The sequence below is a fragment of the Myotis yumanensis genome, unplaced genomic scaffold, assembly GCF_028538775.1.
Source record: "Myotis yumanensis isolate MYYU_CA2020_CCGP unplaced genomic scaffold, mMyoYum1.0.hap1 SCAF_24, whole genome shotgun sequence".
In the NCBI taxonomy this organism is placed as follows: domain Eukaryota; kingdom Metazoa; phylum Chordata; class Mammalia; order Chiroptera; family Vespertilionidae; genus Myotis; species Myotis yumanensis.
The window spans coordinates 4,926,428-4,945,693 of NW_027223775.1; the positions used below are offsets into that span (position 1 = coordinate 4,926,428).

Consider the following 19,266-nt stretch of genomic DNA (forward strand, 5'->3'; position numbering starts at 1 on the left):
AGCTGCCCCTTGGTGGTCAGTACGCTCCCACAGGGGAGCTCTGCTCATCCACAAGCCAGGCTGATGACTGCCAGTACAGCGGTGGTGGTGGGAGACTCTCCTGCCTCCTCAGCAGTGCTAAGGATGTCCAACTGCAGCTTAGGCCTGCTCCCCACTGGCAAGTGGACATCCCCAGAGGGCTCCCAGGCTGCCAGAGGGATGTCTGACTGCCAGCATAGGCCGAATTCCCCAGGGAGTGGGCCTAAGCCAGCAGATGGTCATCCCCCAAGGGCTCCCAGACTATGAGAGGGCACAGGCCAGGCTGAGGGACCCTCCGAGTGTACAAATTTTTGTGCAGCAGGCTCTAGTCTATATAATCTATATAATAAAAACATAATATGCTAATTAGACCGGATATCCTTTTGGATGAAGCTGGGGCTGTGAGGAAAGTCCAGTCCTGGGTGCCTGCCAGCAGTCAGAGGGAAGCCTGGGTTCCAGGTGCCAGAGGGAATATGGTGCCAGCAACTGGGAGAAGGAAGGCCTAATCTTTCATGAATTTTGTGTATCAGGCCCCTAGTCTGGTTATATTCATAAATAAGCATGACTATAAATGAATTTCCATGCTCAAGAAGCACAATAGGACAGAGACCAAGGTCAGCATAGCTTATTGTCTACATAATAAAAGACAAACATGCACACTGACCATACCTTCGCTATTCCTTAAACCATGCCCACCAGCCAATCAGAGCGACTATATGAAAATTAACCCAACCAAGATGGCGGCCGGCAGCCATGAAGCTGGAGAAAGCAGGAGGCTTGGTTGCCCCAATGATGGAGGAAGTCAAGCTTCCCGCCTACCACAGCTGTCTCTGTGCTCCACTCAAAGCAACGAAGTTTCAATTATAGAAGATAAATAAACCCCAGATATTTGCTTTCAGTCAGCTGTGGCCACAGAGCTGGAGTGAGCAGGAGTGAGTTGCCCCTGGCAATGGAGGAAGCCAAGCTTCCCTCCCGCCTGCCCTGGCCAGCTCTGAGGCTACAAAGTTTTAAGTATAGAAGGTAAATAAATCCCAGAATAAAAAGAGAAAAGAAAAAAAGGAGAGGCTGGGAGCTTCCATCACCAGGGGGCTTGGCCAGCCTGAAAACAGCCCTCAACCCCTCACCCAGACTGGCCCGGCACTCCAGTGGGGACCCTCTACCCTGAAGGGGTGTGACCAGCTGCAAACAGCCATCAGCCCCTCACCCAGGCTGGCCAGGCACCCCAGCGGAACCCCCTCCCTGATCCGGGACACACTTCAGGGCAAACCTGCTGGCCCCCACCCATGCACCAGGCCTCTAGTCTATATAATAAAAGGGTAATATGCATACTGACCCTAAAGGCAGAATGATTGGGAATGACTGGTCACTATGACACACTCTGACCACCAGAGGGCAGACCCTCAATGTAGGAGCTGCCCCCTGGGGGTCAGTACACTCCCACAGTGGGAGCTCTGCTCAGCCACAAGCCAGGCTGATGGCTGCCAGTACAGCAGTGGTGGTGGGAGCCTCTCCTGTCTCCTCAGCAGCGCTAAGGTTGTCTGACTTCAGCTTAGGCCTGCTCCCCGCTGGCAAGTGGACATCCCCAAAGGGCTGCTGGGCTGCTAGTGGGATGTCTAATTGCCAGCTTGGGCCCGATCCTCCATGGAGCGGGCCTAAGTGATCAGGTGGACATCCTCCGAGGGGTCCCAGACTGCAAGAGGGCATAGGCCAGGCTGAGGGACTCCCCCGAGTGCACAACTTTTTGTACACTGGGTCTCTAGTTTGAAAATAATAGCCATGCAAGATTCCACATAAAATTTTCTGGTTGCATGAGGCCACTGGCTTCTTTTTGACAAAAGTGTCACTGGTTGTTCTCTCTGCTCAAATGTCATTGAAATAAGGGCTGTAGAATGGGATACACATCTTCTCAGGTTCTCTATTAAAGTCTTTAGTTTGGGCATTTTGAAGGCTATATCCAGCAATGGGTGGGGCTACAAATTAGTTCCAATACCACTGTGGGGCCAGCAGGGTGCTAGTTTGGAGAGCCACTTAGGCAGATATATGCATGAAGATTTCTGGTCATACAGGTTACTTCATGACTTTGCAGACTAGAGGTCTTGGCCAAGTTACAAATTAACTGCTGGGATAACTGGGGTTGAAGAATGAATTAAACAGATTAAATAATTATAAATTCTAATTAGGTTCCCTGGTTATGCAGGTATGTGTGATGTATTCAATAGTGGGTAAATCTATAGATTAACTTTTCTGCCTGGATAAAATGTCAAAGTAGGCTCCAAGGCCAACTAATCTAGTCAAGGTTGTAATTGAGGCAGAACTGCATGCCAAATTTCATGGTCAAACAAAAGCATTTTCCTGGCTCTAAAAATGGGCAGCACAGCCATTTAGACTCTCCACTTGAGTACCTGTGGGTTAAACAACATTCTAGTTATCCAGCCAAGGTTTTTGGTTAGGCAAACCTGAAAACTACATGATCTGCAAGAATGTTATAAACAGTTTTCATTTAAGGGCAGTACTGGCTCCAAGGACTGCATAGCATATTTTTTGGGTTCCTAACTAGCAGAACTCAATCCTCCTGAGTTTTATGGGCATCCTTAGCTAGAATCACTCATTCAAGATGCTTAAATTCCCCCGATTCTTATAAGGCAAAATCTGAGTGAGCCTCTTAAAAAATGACTCTGCACTTAGGGCACTTAATGTTAACCTTAGGGTCTTTTTTCCTACTGGAGAAATTGCAGTGTTAGGCTCTCTAGGTGAGTCCTGTGTGAGACTATTGGGGGTACAAATCAAAGTACAGTTGCTCTGCTTATCACCAATCTCATATGTTTTGTTTTAGTATCTGTATTACAAGAAAGGCACTTCAGCCTAAAACCCAATGTTAGGCTTTTCACAAGATAAGTTGTTCATCTTTCAGTGAGTTGGACTGATGTCAGGAATAATATATCCCCATTGACAATCACTCTCCTAGATTTCCTAGCATTTTCATGATAATTATTGCAACTATGTTTATAAGAGATATTGGTCTTCAGTTTTTATTGTAATGTATTTATCTTGTTTTGTTATTAGAGTAATGCAGGCAATAAAAAGTAAGAAAGTATTCTCTTTCTACCTTCTGAAAAAGACTGCTGAAAATTGGTATAATTTCTTTTTTTTAACATTTGGCAAACTTTACCAGCAAGTGCATCTGGATCTGCTTCTTTTTGTCTGAAAGATTATTAATTAGTGATTAATTTTGTAGTAGATATAGGCCTATTCAGACTTTATTCTTTTCTAAATTTTGCATATTGTGTCTTCCAAGGTGCTGGTCTATTTTACCTAGATCATCAAATTGAAGGAAAAAGACTTGTTTATAGTATTCCAATAATTTTTTTTCTGTCCATAAAAACTACAGTTACTTTCCCTCTTTAAGTTTTTAAAAATATATTTTTATTGATTCAGAGAGGCAGGGAGAGGGCGAGAGAAATAGAAACATCAATGATGAGAGAAAAATCATTGATTGGATGCCTCCTGCATGCCCCCCACTGGCAAATGGAGCCAGCAACACAGGCATGTTCCCTTGACTGGAATCAAACCTGGGACCTTTCATTCCACAGGCTGATGCTCTATCCACTGAGCAAAATTGGCTAGGGCCCCTTTTAATTTTTTTAAGATATATTTTATTGACTTTTTACAGAGAGGAAGGAAGAGGGATAGAGAGTTAGAAACATCGATGAGAGAGAAACATCGATCAGCTGCCTCCTGCACAACCTCTTCTGGGGATGTGGCCGCAACCAAGGTACATGCCCTTGACCGGAATAGAACCTGGGACCCTTGAGTCCCGATGCTGACGCTCTACCCACGGAGCCAAACCGGTTATGGCCCCTCTTTAATTTTTGATATTACTAATTTGTGTCACATCTTTCATTTTTCTTAGTTAGCTGGGCTAAATTCTTATCAATTTTAACTTTAAAAACACAGCATTTGGGTTATTTTCTCCGCAAATTTTCTGTTGTAATTAATAGAGCAGTCTAAGTGTAAAAATGAGAAGTAAGCTATGCTTGTGCTTCTAAAATGTGAGTTTTCCAAGTGATTTTATTTTTCCAACCTTTTGAGTGACAAGAAAGCTCAAGTGGGCTGCCGTCATGAATTTTCTTCTGTCGAGAGAGAGAGAGAAAAAAAAAGAAAACGTTAGAATTGAGTACCTCAATTCTTTTAGGTCAATTAGTCTCTATAAAAATTCCCATTGAATAGATTCAGAATATATACCTTCTTTTGAAGTTAGATATTATTAAGAAAAAATAAATACAGTATTGCCTATTTCAAAATTGTTTCCCTACCCTTCCCTCACCCTCTGAAAGTTATTCTCTTATATTACTCTGAAAATCAGGTGAAAATTCTGGAAGTAAAACTCACAAAATTTGGGAGCCTCAATATGACTCATTTCCATCTGGATATTTTTTAAATTCAAAGAATTGTTCAAACTTAGCCTCAGCAATTTGTCAATTATATTATAGGGTTGTTTTTTTTTTTTAAAAATACTTGCTACTGGTTTCAATGGAGGTTTCTGCTGCAGTAAATTAAATTTTCAGTATTTTTATTATTATTATCTTTATTGTTAAGATTATTACAGATGTCCCTCCCCCCCATTACTTTCCTTCACCCAGTTCCCACCCTATCCCAGGCCCTTCCCACCCTGTTATCTGTGTCCATAGGTAATGCATATAAGATCTTTGTCTAATCTCTTTCCACACTCTGAACCACCCTTACCTCTGAGAATGGTCAGTCTGTTCTATTTTCATGCCACTGATTCTATCCCATTCACCAATTTATTCTGTTCATCAGATTTTTTATTCATTTAATTTTTAGATTCAATTGTTGATAGATATTGGTATTTATTGTCACTTTGTTGTTAATATTTTTTATCTTTACATTTTTCTTTTTCTTCCTCTTCTTAAAGAATACCCTTCAGCATTTCATATAATACTGGTTTGGTGGTGATAAACTCCTTTTTCTTGTCTGTGAAGCTCTTTATTTGACCTTCAATTCTAAATGATAGCTTTGGTGGGTAGAGTAATCTTGATTGTCGTTCCTTGCTATTCATCACTTTGAATATTTCTTGCCACTCCCTTCTGGCCTGCATAGTTTCTGTTGAGAAATCAGCTGACAGTGTCTGGGCACTCCCTTGTAGATAACTAACTGTTTTTCTATTGATGCTTGTAAAATTCTCTCTTTGTCTTTTGCCCTCGGCATTTTAATTGTGACGTGTCTTGGTGTGGTCCCCTTTGGATTGCTCTTGTTTGGGGTTCTATGTGCTTCCTGGACTTGTAAGTCTATTCCTTTTACCAGGTAGGGGAAGTTTTCTGTCATTATTTCTTCAAATAGGTTTCCCATATATTGTTCTCTCTCTTCTTCTGGCAACTCCATAATTTGGATGTTGGTATGCTTGAAGTTGTCCCAGAAGCTCCTTAAACTATCTTCATATTTTTGGATTCTCTTTTCTTTTTGCTCTTCTGGTTTTATTTTTGTTTCTCATATTTCAAATCATTGATTTGATTCTCAGATCCTCTAGTCTATGTTGAATCCCTGTATATTATTCTTTATTTCAGTCAGTGTATGACTGAACCTTTTCCATTCTTTTGGCATTCTCATTAAGATCCTTGAAAGTCTCACTAAGTTCCTCAGAGGTTTCTAGAAGATTCTTGAGTAACTTTAAAACTGTGGTTTTGAACTCTATCTCCAGTAGTTTGCTTTCTTCCATTTCTTTCATTTGTGACCTGTTTATTTGTCTCTGCATTTTTACTGCTCCCCTGTGTTTGTTTCTATGTATTGGGTAGTTGCTAAATCTCCTTGGGTTGATAGAGTGGCCTTGTGTTGTAGGTGTCCTATAGGGCCCACTAGCTTAGCCACTCCAATCACCTGAGGTGGACACTCTTGGTGCACCCCTTTGTGGGCTGTGTGCATAGTCTTGTTGTAGTTGAACCTTGATTGCTGTTGATATCACTGGGAGAAATTGACCTCCAGGCCAATTGGCTATGGGAACCAAATGCAGCTACAGTGGGAGAGCTGCTGTGCAGGAGACACCCTTATGGAGCAGGGCTTACTTCAGTGGGACTTTGGTGTTCACTGAGTCTTCCCCTTCAGTGTGTTGCTTATGAATGTGAAGAGTTATAATATGGTATGGTCCCACATTGACCACTGGATACACTGGCTCTTGGGTCTCCAGGGAAGTGCAAAGTCAGCCATTGCATGGGGCCATCTAAGCAGGAGGTACAGAGAGATCTGAAGATCCTCATCTTTGTGTCAGGTTTGGAAGTGCCCAGATTAGGCCCAGCTATGAAGCATGGCAGGCTGGTGCTGGTGCAGGGCCTTGGGCATTTATTGATAGGTTTGTGGCTCCTTGACCCAGCTGCAGCTTGTTTGTTGGAATTTTAGCCTGAGAAAGGACAGTCCATTCATATGCAAAAGCCACTGCACACAACTTGATGGGGTTGTAACTTGGTGTGGCAGAGCCTCAGGGAATCTCCAGAGTGGAGCAAATAGAAATGGCTGCCAGTCAGCCCTGCACCAGGGAGGTCACAACACGGGAATAATGATTGCTGTGAGCATCTCTGTCTGGAAGAAAGCTGCCCCTGAGTTCCTTCCCTAATGCCAGATAGCGCTGTTTCTCCCTGTATGTTTCTAGGTCCCCCTTAGCCTTACCTGGCACTGGAGCTCAAAGGAAGAGGGAGATTTTAAATTCAATTTGTGGTGCCCGCCTCTTAAGAGGAGTAGCTGGGTAAGGCACTAAGCCCTAATCCAAACTGGTTTTCATAGTCCATAGTTCTTACTGCCTGTAGTGACCTCTTTCCCCACTCTGGAGGCCTGGGCTGGTAATCTGGTGTGGGGCTTGGAACCCTCGCTCCTCCAGGTGGCCTCCACAGAGGTGATCTCCCTCCTGATTAAGAAAGCATCACACCCAGGTGCCGGACCAGCTCATTCCGCGCCTCTGCACTTCCTACCAGTCTCAGTGTGCTTTCTTCTTTACTTCTCTAGTTGTAGTACTTCCATTCAGCCAGCTTTCCAGCAGTTCTCGATGATAGTTGTTCTGTATTTTAGTTGTAATTTTGGTTGTGGGAGGCAACAAGTACAGGCATTTACTTATGCTGCCATCTTGGTTCTCCTCTAAATTTTTAGTATTTGTTATTCTCTTTAACTTGGGGTCAGTAGTTTGTGATTTCATTTCATATATATATATATATATACACACATACACACACACACACACACACACATATACATATATATATATTTAAGAAGTCTTTAATCTTTTATTTTATTTAATTTTTACTTTCTTTTTGTATAAGTTTTCATATGTTGGACCAAAAAAATAAAAATTTTAGAATTTGGAATGACTGAAAATTAATAACAAAAATGATAAAAATTAACAAAACACACTTAAAAAATCAATACATGGGAAGAAAAATCACACATATTTTAAGATAAAGCAAAAAAAGTGATCATTATCAGAAGAGCTACAGTCACTTAAAAATAACAATAGCTTAACATTTTTTTGAAATAGAATAAGAGCAAACTGAACCCAAAGCTAACACAGCAAAGAAAATAATAAATATTAAAGTGAAAATACAAATAAAGGAAGTAGAAAAAAGGGAGAGGTGAATTAACATGGTGGGAGTAGATGACCATTTCACTCAGCTATTTCTAGGGCCAAACTGAAATTACAATTAAAATATAGATCGATCAATGCAAATAACCAAATGAAGACTAGCTGAACAGGTCTTATAATGAAGGATTTATAGAAGAGATTACATCAAGACTGATAAGAAAGGCAATTATTTAAAATTATGAGCAGCAGCTAAGATTCCAGAAAGATATCTCAACTGAAAAATGTGTGGTATGAACCCTATGCCACACTTCTCAAACCAGAGTATCACAGCTAGAAAGAGGTACCCACATAGCATAACACTGTGAAAATCAGAAGATATTCTTCTTCCAGGAAAATAAAGGAATCTGCTTGAAACACAGGCACCCTGTTAAAGAGCCAATGAAAAAAATATTGTTTAAAGTCAACAACCACTCATACTGCCTGAATTGTATGGCTCTCAGATAGGGATCATTTCCTCCTTGCATAACTGATTAGTACATAGGCTTCCCATGAACAACTCTTGGTTTTTTTAGTGTTATAAACTATGCTGGCTTCACCCTTATGACTCCTGAAACCCTGCCTCACCACAAAGGTCTTCAGGAATCTGGTGGGTGACACATAGACTTGGTATACTCTAGGATAGATACTGAGTTGCCTCAAACTCAAACCTGTACTGAGTTTGAACTTCTATCAATATGCTGAACAACACTTGTTCATACATGGTGACCTACTGAAAACCTATCTCTTGCAACTCTGGTATTACCAGAGTGAATGAGCCTAATAGGCAACTGGCAGGCAGAGGCAAAAAGAAGCAGATATTAAAGCATTTGGGGCATTTTGCTGAATTGCCCCCTTGGGCTGACCTTGGTGCACAGCTTGGTTTTCCTCATGAACACCCAGGCCCAGTAGAGGGAGCCACAAACTAAATTGCTTCATAGATCTAAACAGATTGTCTAGGCCAGTCACAAATAATGTGTGGATTGATCTGACACAGCATCCCTCCCAAAAGGCTACAGAACAAATATTCCTAGTGCCAACTTCAGAAAACATTAGAGCAGGATCCAATTAGCTTGAAAAGCAGCATATACAAAAAAAATATCTTGATAGGCACCAGAACCTCCTGAGGTAAATAGCACTTTATATGATCAGCACTTGAATAGAAACTTGTACACTGTGGTCAAAGTCAATTATAGTCAGACAACTTGAGGGTTGAACCATCCATGAATGAGCTAACAGTAATCAAGACTCAATTACAATAGGAGAACTCACATAACCCACATAAGAAATTCTCCTAAGGCACCTAGGTTTGGTGATCAAGGAGATTGTGCCACAGGGTTCAAAAGTAGAAGTCATAGAAGATCTACCAAATGCATAAAACAAACACAAAGAGACAAAATGGGGGTTCAAGGAAGAATGACACAAAGAAACAAAGAACCACATTTTCATGGCTGTACACTAAATATGGAAAGTTTCATCTCCAGGATAAAAAACTCCCAGATGCCACCTTTCATTATGCTCCTATAGACATAAAGCTTTATATGCAAGTACTAACAGAAATGGGAAGGTTTATATTAACCTAATTGGGAAGTAATTATTTTAGAAATAGCTTCACAAGAGAAAACTAATACAGAGATAGACTAAATGTTAATTTCCAGCTAGGTTTTGCACCCTCTTATACCCATGGATATTTATCATTTTATAATCTCCCTAGGAAAGGTCAATAGAATTTGCCCACAGAAGTGCTATCTCTGTCTGATCAGCCCAGCTACTCTTCAGGATGGCTTAACAAAGATCTTTCACTCCTAGAAAATTTTCTAACTTTATTAGGCTCAAACTTACCAATTGGCAGAAATTTAACCTTGTACCCTTTATATAAATATACTAGAGGACTGATGCACAAAATCCATGCAAGAGTAGGCCTTTGCAGCCCCAGCAGCTGCCCCAGCCCTTGTTGCTGTGGCTTCATCTGGAAGGTTGTTTAGAAGGCCATCCGGACAGTCATTCTGCTGTTCAGCCATTTGGTTGATTTGCATATTATGTTTTTATTTTTATAGATTATAGATAACTGGTTTTATAAATCCAGAGCCTGTAACTTTGAAATTCATATGCCTATCATACAAAATCCCTTTATAGGCCATGTTTTAAAATGCAAACTTCTGGAAGGAAAATTTTATCATAAAAGAAAATTCTTAGCTATGTGAGTAAGTCAATTTAACTTATTTCAGCTGTTTCATTCCAGACCAGTGAGTTTTGCTTTATAATACATATATTATTTTAAAAAAGAATCTCAAAGAGGCTGTTTCCATAATTATAAATGGTATTTGTCAATCTTAAGCATGTTAATTGTTTACATTTTAGCTGCTAGTACAGAGTTGGAGTTTGATCTTTTTTACACCATTAAAGGAACAAACATTTTTTTCTTTATATTTTTTCTTTACCAATCCTCCAGAATTTGGCAATTCTAATGATTAAGTTGTGGCATTACAATTGTTTTCATGAATCCAGAACGAATATGTTCTCTTTATATTAGGGCACATAGACCAGTTTTCACAATTGTGGTTTTATTAACCAACATATCATGTCTCAGAGATAAATGCCTGGACTCTGAATATCATCAGAAAACTTTATATTCTTCTCCTTCTCTCTCTCTCTCTCTCTCTCTCTCTCTCTCTCTCTCAAATCAATAAAAGCATTTTTTTAAAAATTAAAATTGAATTTTGAAGCTAAAAAAGCCATTTGGAGAAATAGTCTGGTACTTTTGCTTATTCACATGGTTTATGACAGTCTTTTCAGGTAAGGTACAAAGGTTGATTTTCTGTGACATGACAAGGAGGAAACCTCATGACATTGCAGGACCTCAAAAACTTGAGTATTTTACCCCAACCTATAGTTATTGCAGGCAAAGCCTAATAATAAGTGTGTAGCTTGGCTTCTCCACTCTAAGGACCTGAGTAAAACTCAATCTTGTGTTTTGTTAATGGTTCCTTCTGCTGTGCTTTTTGTTTTGATTTAGTCCCATTTGTTTATTTTCTTCTTAGTTTCTATTGCCCTAGGAGCTGTATCACTAATGATAATGCTATGGCATATGTCTAATATATATTTTTTAAAATTTCTTTATTGATTAAGTTACTACATATGTGTCCTTATCCCCACATGTCTTCTAAGATTTTTATGTTCTCCCGTTTTATGTTTAAGTCCTTTATCCATTTTGAGTTTATTAAGCCCACTACATGGGAGGACATATTTGCCAGTGTTATATCCAATAAGGGTTTAATCTCCAAAATTTATAGAGAATGATTACATCTTAACAAAAAGAAGATAAACAATCCAATAAAAAAATGGAAAAAGGACTTAGACACCTTTCAAAACCTGACATAAAGAAGACCAAGAGACATATGAAAACATGCTCTAAGTCGCTAATCATCCGAGAGATGCAAATCAAAACAACAATGAGGTACCTCCTCACAACTGTCAGAATGGCTATCATCAACAAATCAACAAACGACAAGTGCTGGAGAGGATGTGGAGAAAAAGGAACCCTCATGCACTGCTGGTGGGAATGCAGACTGGTGCAGCCACTGTGGAGAACAGTATGGAGTTTGCTCAAAAAACTAAAAATGAAACTCCTGTTTGACCCAGTGGTCTCACTTCTAGGAATATATCCCAAGAAATCAGAATTATCAATCAGAAAGGCCATACGCACCCCTATGTTCATAGCAGCACAATTTACAATAGTTAAGATTTGGAAACAACCTAAGCGCCCATCAGCAGATGAGTGGGTTGAAAAACTGTGGTACATCTACACAATGGAATACTATGCTGCTGTAAAAAAAAGAACTCCTACCATTTGAAACAGTATGGATGGAACTGGAAATCATTATGCTAAACAAAATAAACCAGTCAGGGAAATATAAATATCACATGATCTCATTTGTGGAATGAACATTATAAACTGATGAACAAAAATAAATACAGAGACAAAAAAGCAATGGAGTTACTATCAAAACTCAGAGAGAAGTCAGGGGAGGTTGGGGAATAAGAGATCAACCAAAGGACTTGTATGCATGCAAATAAGCATAACCAATGGACACAGACACTAGGGGGGTGAGGGCATGTGCTGGGGGTGGCCGTGGCTGGGGGAAGGTCAATGAGGGAAAAAGAATACATATGTAATACTATATGTAATACTTCAAACAATAAAATAAAAAAAAGAAAAAACACACAAAAAACAACAAAACAAAACAAAACAAGATTCCTGATTAGAATCCTTCAAAACAGATTTAAAATAGCCTTTATGATCAATTGTTATTCTCATTGTGATTATGAAAATAATCAGGCCAAATTAAAACTGAACTCATTGCCCAGGCTGGTTTTGCTCAATGGATGGAGCATTGGCCTGTGGATTGAAGGATCCTGGGTTCAATTCCTGTCAAGGGCACATGCCCAGGTTGCGGGCTCAAACCCCAGTAGGGGTCATGCAGGAGGCAGCCGATCAGTGATTCTCTCACATCATTGATGTTTCTATCTCTTTCTCTCTTCCTCTCTCTGAAATCAATAAAAATATATTAAAATCAATAAAAAATAATTATTAAAAAAATTGAACTTATTGCAGTCCCTGATAAAAATGATGGTGATTTTAGGGGTAAAATTATGTTTTAATGGAAATCATATTGTCCTGTTGTAGACATTAGCTCTAGTTCTGTTAATTGCCTTTAAGTTTTTTGTACCTATAAACTAACTGGTTCTTAAAATATTCTAGTTTTCTTTAAACTTCCAAACTAGTGTTTTATTTTTTTTATAATTTGACTTGGAATTGTTGAGAAGTAAATATTTTTACTATGGCTGTAATATTTTTACTATGCCACACAGAATTTACCTAAGCACATAATTCATCACCAATGATGCAGAAACTGTAGACAAGAAGAAACTAAGACAGCCATTGCTATCGCTTCTCGGCCTTTTGGCTAAGATCAAGTGAAGACAGCCATTGCTTACTTTGATTTCAGAAAAAGACTTACATCTGGAAGTCTTTTCAGCTGATAGTCTTACAGACTCAGAAAATGTTGTATAATTTTCTGTGTTCATCCATCTTTGTATTTTTGATCTGTTTTCATAGGGTGTGTGCCTCTGACCTTAATTATCTAATTTCTTATTCACACAGCATAAGGCTCACCAGAGAGCACATTGGCATCACCACCTCCTCACTCTGGCAGCTTACTGTACTTCTTGAGTTTATCTATACTAATAAATGGGTAATATGCTAATTAGACTGGATAGACCGATGTCTTCCAGACATCTTTCCTGACAAAGCAGGAGGTGTGGCTGGTCTGCAAACTGCCTGTGGCCCCTGGCCCAGGCCAGCCCCATCACCCAGCGGAGAGCCCCACCCACCAGGGGGACCCCCACGTTGACTGGGGTCATAGCCAGCTTACAAACCCTCCATGGCCCCAAGCCAAGGCTGGCTCCACACCCAGTGGGGACCCCCACCACAATCTGGGGTCCCCTTTAGGACAGGCAAGCCAGCTTCCACCTGTGCACCAGGCTTCTGTCCTATATAATAAAAGAGTAATGTGCAAATTGATCCTAACAGCAGAACAACCAGAAGGATCACTGGGTCAGTCACTATGGGGTGCACTGACCATCCTTTGGTCCCTTTCTCTGGCCAGCAGGCTCCAATTGCCTGATGGCCACCTGTGGTGGGGGCAGGGCCAATGAGCAGGCCGGAACAGCCAACCTCTGGGTCCCTTCTCCCAGCCTTCAGGCACTGATCACCTGATTTCAAACAGGGAATCGAGGGTGGGTGGTGGTGGGGGGTGGGGCCAGCTGCAGGCAGCTGGAGAAGAAGATAACCTTGATCACAGGCTAGGCCTAGGGACCATACCTGTGCATGAATTTTGTGTGCCTGGCCTCTAGTATAAACATAAAATCCTCTGTGATATTACCATTATGGAAAATTCTAAACTCACAAGAATATTGTTTTAGCTTTTAGTACTTACTTCCATTAGCTCTTCTCATTAGCCAGGCAAGTTGGTAAATTGAGCTTTATATGAGCAAAAATATTTGCAGAAATTCTCAATTATATCTATAGATTTAAAATTGTTCCAGTTATGTTAGATTTACTTAATGAATTAATTAAATTGAGTTATTGAAGTTAAGTCTATAAAGCTTGGTGTCTCATTGTCACAGGTTAAAAGTATCTCAAATACTACTTAGGGTGGCAATACAAAAATCTTACCTTTTGGTTTTAGTGATAAGCATTTTGAAATACAAAACCAAAAGATAATGTCCAAGAAAATGGGAGCACTAAAATGCTTGTTATAAAAAAATTATTATTACTGATTCATAAAATAGAGATAATGTTATTTTATCCTTTTTATTGAGATTTTGCTTCTAAACAAGACTTTGCTGAACATGAAAGCAGTTCACAGGTCCAGCTTAAGCCAGGCTCTGATGCTATTGCAGTGGTTTCACATTTCACTAGCAAAGACACTCTCTGCTTTAACAAATATTACACCTATGCAGGACCTTTTTTCCTTCATTGTTTTCCCATAAGACTTTAAGCTCCATGAGGGTAGAAACTACACTTGTTCAAGGCTGTCTCCTTGGTGTTGGATGACAACAATGATTCTTTTATTTTTTTTTTTTTCAGAGAGGAGGGAGAGGGGAAGAGAGAGAGAATCACTGATCAGCTGCCTCCTGCATGCCCTCTACTGGAGATCAAGCCCACAACCAGGGCATGTGCCCTTAACCATAATTGAACTAGGTAGGGACCCTTCAGTCCACAGGCCAATGCACTCTCTACTGAGCCCATCACCATTAGGGACCAACAGTGATTCTTGATGAATATTTTCTGAATAAATGAATGGAATTGTCTAGTCCAGTGTGACCCAGAAGAGCAGCCAACCCCCTGAAAATCTCTTCCTCATGCTTCAAGGTGACACATCAACCCCAAGGACTATTTAAGGACTGAAAAGGTGGTTTTTGGGTGGACACTGCCATTGTACTCTTTCTAGCTAAGAGTTCATGGTTAGCCAGACCTTGGTCTACCATTCTTAGCCCTGTGACTTTAGACGGGTCACTTAACCTCTCCTGAGCTTTCTAATCTGTCATAGTGTGAGCCACATTCACGTAATGCACTCACCTTTGCCTGACACACAGTAAGTATCCAATAAATACTAGCCATCAACACTAGGTTTGGAGTGCGATTTAGCTTCCAAGGAAAGTTCTGTTCTCTGCCCCCACCAAAGTGCCCACTCATAGTAGGATTCAGAAAATATGGTAGCACTAAATTAAACAGAGTTTTTCTGTCGCTGATCCAGAATGATGGGAATAGAGGGAACAGGGGGCCCTGAGGGAAAGGGAAACCAATATTTGTACACATGGAAGAATAACCACACTCCCTGTTTATTGAGCACATGCTGCGTGCCAAAGGACTGGGATTCCCTTCCTGGGGGGACCCTGGAGGACCGGGAGGCAGAAAGGGAAAGGTGTGCAAAGGTGGAAGTCCACCCTTCTTCACCAAATGTGGGCCCCACCAGGAGGGCCAGAATCTTCCACCAGCTGGCACAGGAATTCTTTGCTCTCCCCTAACTGAGAGCTTGGGCTTCCTGCCTCTCCTCCCTCCACCACCAGTAGCCTATGCACAGTGCCAAGGGGGCTTCTTCAGGAGAGAGCAAATAGCTGGAGTGCAGTTCTGCTGTGTTGTTTTTTCTCTTGGGATACTCAAGGGTATGTGGGAACAGCCACAGGTGTGGTAAGGGGAAAGCCCCTATTTCTCCTCCCTAGCAGCTGGAAAATGGGAGAGGCCAGGTGACCTGGTCCTGGGTTGTTCCAGCCATTGTGGTCCCTAGGTCTGGTGGGTTGAGGGAAGAAGGTGGAGCCCCCAGGAGAGTAGAGCAGGCTCCTAGGCAGGGTTCAGAATTCTGTATAAAAAGTTATGAAGTTGATCCCCACGAAGCCCAGCCCCATGGGATGGGGTGTCACAGAGCCCAACGGCTTGGCCCATTGGAGGGAGAATGGAAGAGATGGTGCCCATGGGAGGAGGTAGGGACAAAGCGTCAGACCATGAGAAAGAAGGGTTCAGGTGGGGGCCCATACCCGGCACCTTCACGTGGGATCAAGAAGGTAAAAAACCCACAGAGAGTGGTGGGCAAGAGGAGAAGGGGCATGTGGAGCCAGTGGGGAGCACAGCACAGTTGGCATTTACAGTGACCTAGATTCTGGGAACATGAGATAATTATAATAATGGTGTCTCTATTAGTTTTAGTCCATATTTAGCAGATAGTAACACATCTGTGATTCCACAGGCTGATAGCCCCCAGATAAAACTACTATAGGTCTTTAATACAGAAATGAAGAGAGCTTTCCCAATTACTTAAAGACAATAGTCCAAGTATAGAATAAACACATTACAAAATGTTTATAAAATTATAACCTCTTCTAGATAATAATACTAAAGTTAAAGGCTTCTTAGTGAGTTGTAAGGTTTATTCAGAGATTAGTAAAAATGTTATGACATAATAATTCCTATCGAAGATAACCCTGAAGAATTAGAGGGCTGACTTGAGAATGAGATACCAATGACATGCAGCAGGGAGACAAAAGATAAGCTTAGTAAAATAAAACATGATGATTAATATACTTTAACTGTAGATGGAAAGATCTATTATTTCTAATTTTATGTTAAATTTCACAGATCTTTCTGAAAGCATACAGAGACATTTAAATATTAATCTCAAAAAAGTATCTGAATGGAACCAATGTTTTGCCACCCTGAGGCTGCCTTTTGGGTCTATTTATTTTTATCTGTTTATTGAGAAACCAGAGGCCCATTGAATTTGTGCACAGGTGGCATCTCATTGAGGGCGGTAGGCTTCAGGAGGTTGGCCATGGGAGGGGCCATGGAAGGGGCCATGGGAGATTGGCCACGGCAGTGCACATCATAGCAACCAGTCATTCTGGTGTTTTTGTCATTTGGCTCTACTCACTCACCAGTCCCCAGTCCCTCCTCACCACCACCCACCCCAGTTCCCTGTGGTTCCCTATTTTTCATCCTGTGATTGGAGCCTGCAGACCAGGGGAGGAACCGAGAGTTCAGCCATTCTGCCTGTTCTCCAGTCCCCAGTCTCATCCTGCCACCACCAACCCCATATCCCCATTTGCCATCCTGCGATCAGAGCCTGTGGGCCAGTGGGGAGGGACCGAGAGGTGATCAATGCAACTCATAGCAATTGATTGAGCAGTCATTCTTGTCGTTATGCCATTATAATCACTGAACTTTTATTATATAGGACTAGAGGCCAAGTGCACGAATTCATGCACAGGTGGGGTCTGGCAAGCCTGGCCCCAATTGGGGCAGATTGGGGCTGGGACTCTTGGGAGGAGGATATGGTGGGAGGTTGGCTGGGTGGTCCAACCCAATCGGGGCCTGATCAGGGCCGGGCCATACATGGGGAGGGGCTGTGAGCAGTAGGCTGGTCAGCCCCACCCCAAAATGGGGTGGGAGGTGTCAATCGGGGGCCAGCAGCCTGGGGGAGGAGCCATGGGTAGTTGGCTTCAGCCCTGACCCTGGCCAAGGTGTGGGAGATAATCTGGGGTGGGTCTGGGCAGGAGGAGGGGCTGTGGGAGGTTGGCCAGCTGGCTCCACTCCCCATTGGGGTGGAAAGAGCCATCAGGGATGGGCCAGCCTGGGGGAGGGGCCACAGGAGGTTGACAGGCTGGCCCACTCCCTGATCGGGCCGGTTCCCTGGCCACAGTGGGCGTCATAGCGATCAGTTGTTCCAGTTGTTCCAGTGTTATGGTTGCTGGCTTTTTATATAATGTACTAGAGGCCCGGTGCACGAAATTCATGCACTGGGGATGGGTGGGGGTTCCCTTAGCCTGGCCTGTGCCCTCTTGCAGTCCGGGACCCCTCTCTCCTTACCACCCACCTGCTTGCTGCTTCCTACCACTCCACTTGCTGCTCCTTAGTGCTGCCATGAAGGCTCCTGCCACCGCCGCTGCACTCACCAGCTGCCCTGGCCCCTGCTGTGGGTCAGAGCTCCTCTTCTACAGCAAAGGTTTGGGTTTCATTCTGCCAGGGCACCTACTTGGTTTAGGGTTGATCCCTGGTCGGGACTGACTGCTGCTCAGGAAGTGACTGAGGACCATGTGCTCTAGTCATTCGGTGGGGAGCTGGGGTTCCATTGCCAACCTGGCCCACTCTGATCCTCACTGCCCCGGCTCCTACATCAAGGATGACTTCAACTAAGGCAGCTGCGTGGCCTCTGCCAGTATACACATCGCATGGGTAGGTCACCCTCTCTGTGGCTTGCCATGCATGGCTGCTGTGCAGTCACCCCAGAGGCAGATTTCCAGGTTCCCAGGGAGAGTGCCCTCCATGCAGGACTCCCAGGGACAGCTGAGTTTTAGGGAAAGCACTTTGCCTGGAGCAGAGCACCCGTCCTGTGCAGAGTTTGTGTCCCTGATCCTGCCCTCAGAAGCCCCAGCGCCAAGGTGGTGGGCTTTGGGGCTGCTGGGTGCTGCCCCCCCGCCCCTGTGGGTTTGTGTCTCCGATCCTGCCCCCAGAAGCTCCAGCACTGTGGTGGCAGGGCTTGGTGATACTGGGTTCAGAAACCCCCTGCAGGTTTGTGCCTCTGATCTGGCCCCCAGCAGCCCCAGCACCATGGTGGCAGGGCTTGGGTCTGCTGGGTGCCGGGCCCTCCTGTGTGTTGTGTCTCTCATCTGCCTCCAGCAGTCCCAGCACCATGGTGGCTGGCCTTGGGTCTGCTGGGTGCCGGGCCTGCGGGTTTGTGTCTCTGATACCCGCAGCAGCCCCAGCACCCTGATGTTGGGGCTTGGGACTGCTGGGTGCCGGGCCTGCATGTTTGAGTCTCTGATGGGACCCCCAACAGCCCCTGCAAGAATAGGGCTTCCTCAGGCCGATTGTGCCGCAAAGCCCTGCAGCCCAGGGTCACACTCGGGGGTCCCGGCCACCCAGGGCATCACATGGGGGGGTCCAGGTTGGGGGCGGGGCTTAGGCGGCACACGGGGGCCCAAATGGCGGTTCACACTAGCCCACCCTGCCTGCAGCATGCAAATTATCCGCCATCTTTGTTGGTGGTTAATTTGCATATCACGCTGATTAGCCGATGAGAGGCGTAGCAAAGGTACGGTCAATTACCATGTTTGTCTATTATTAGAAAGGATATATATAGAGAAAACTCAGAAAGTTTTACCTCCTTCTTTTACTGCCCCAGAGATTCAGACAGTGAAAGCTAATCCACAGAGGCAGTTTTAAGATGTTCTTCTTTGCCTACTTTGAATTAAGTATGGTTAATACAGAGCTTCAGGCAAGGGCTATTAACTAGATAACACTGAATCCTATTGTATCTGATTTGTCCACTAAGAATTTTTTTGGCATATATGTTCTGCTATGCTTCAACTACCTGTAAATCACCATTTATCACTTATAAAGACTAATACCTTTTTCTCTCTTCTCCTTTGTCCTAAGATGTCACATATGTTGTCCTATTGTCTTTGTAAATATTATGCTTATGTAAATATTATGCTCATATGCATGATTTATAAACTTTGATTTTCTATGTTAATTTACTTCTTCTAATTTGATTATTAGCACCAGTTTTTAAAAA

General features: G+C 42.8%; 1 pseudogene; it reads left to right on the forward strand.

Moving 5' to 3' along the window:
• The first annotated feature begins 12,580 nt into the window (after positions 1–12,580).
• LOC139000683 (U2 spliceosomal RNA) lies at positions 12,581–12,726 on the forward strand (annotated as a pseudogene).
• The last annotated feature ends 6,540 nt before the right edge of the window (positions 12,727–19,266 follow it).